We start from the raw sequence: 1,230 nt of genomic DNA, 5'->3' as shown, positions 1-1,230 counted from the left end.
CCACCATTATCAGACAGAGCATGTGCTCATGAGGGCAATGAAATGAAAATTTTGGTAACAATAATGCACATGAAAAGAACAAAAATTCACAGAAAACAAATATGATACAAAATGCAGCAATTGTGAAACCAAGAGATAGAAATGGAATCACCTCTTTCACTGTCAAAGCAACGTAACAATTTGCCATTAAAGAGAATCCTAATGGTTTAAAAATAAAAAAAAGAGTGAGGAAAACAAAAGTAATGCTTTGCTCACAAAAATGTTGTTGCTCAATTATAGGAAACCAATATGTATAGCCTATTTGGTCCTCAAGATTTTCTGATGTAATCACAGAAAAAAGAATCTCAAAATGTTAATTCCCTTTCTCTTTTTTTTTTCTGTTCTTTTTTTCTTCTGAACAACACCAAATATGGAAGCGACTATTTTTTTTTCCTTCCCTGTTTGCGTAAATCCTAAAAGCGATAGCATTTCAGCAAACTAATATCATAAAATACCATCAAAACGAAAAAACAATTCATCTAAAATGAGACCCAAAAAAAAGTAGGGAAAAGGGGGGAAGAATGAGACAAAGATGAAAGGAAAACTAAAAGAGAGACAAAAAAGAGAAAGAATTAAAAAAGACTATCTACCTTTTATCTAAAATGAGAAGCCAAGAAACAAAAGCGACAGCAAACTACTGTTTTGAAAAACACAAAGACGAAAACGACATAAAACCCGCATCAGACACACAAAAAGCAGAACATTAACGGAGATTAGAACCAAATTTCATAAGTTCAAGAAGACATACATTTTCGTGACATAAACAAAAAAAAAAATCAAAAGGGTATCACCTTGATAGAGAAATGAACACAAAATAATAGTTGAGAAATGGAGAAGAATTTTAAAACTTAAGAGTCGGATCTGAAATAAAAGACTAATAAGAGAGGGAATCTTACAAGAAAGAAGATGGGATTTTCTGCGACGCACGAAAACGAGATTGGGCTTTGCCTAACCTTGGCAGCTTCTATTATTGTATTAGTTTTGAGACGAAGCAAGAGATTGAGTGTTGGCCTAACATTGGATAACAAATTAAGGCAATACTTTTTTCCTTTTCGTTGCTTCTCTGAACGCATTCTTAAATTGTTGCACATTGTTTTCTGAGAGTGCGTGTGTGTGTGTGTGACAGAGTGATGTCTGAGTGGAGGAGGAAAGTGGGAGGGACGCAGCGCAAAAGCTGAACAAAAAAATAAA

The 1,230-nt window shown here is 33.9% G+C and overlaps 1 protein-coding gene across 4 annotated transcripts in view; it reads right to left on the bottom strand.

The window, feature by feature from the left end:
* Positions 1-1,230, bottom strand: part of LOC21409751 — a 5,751-nt gene extending 4,521 nt beyond the window's left edge. Inside the window, exons 1-2 of one of the 4 annotated variants that reach the window (XM_024173846.1) lie at positions 630-676; positions 152-198 (exon numbers count right to left, since the gene is read on the bottom strand). The gene's annotated coding sequence lies outside the window, so the exon portion shown is untranslated. Of the gene's footprint in view, positions 1-151; positions 509-629; positions 677-830; positions 878-935 lie in introns of those variants that run through there. The other 3 variants (XM_010110627.2, XM_024173848.1, XM_024173847.1) reach the window with 3 other exon arrangements.

The sequence above is a fragment of the Morus notabilis genome, unplaced genomic scaffold (assembly GCF_000414095.1).
Source record: "Morus notabilis unplaced genomic scaffold, ASM41409v2 Scaffold518, whole genome shotgun sequence".
Lineage (NCBI taxonomy): Eukaryota > Viridiplantae > Streptophyta > Magnoliopsida > Rosales > Moraceae > Morus > Morus notabilis.
This window is presented reverse-complemented; position numbering and strand designations above follow the sequence as displayed.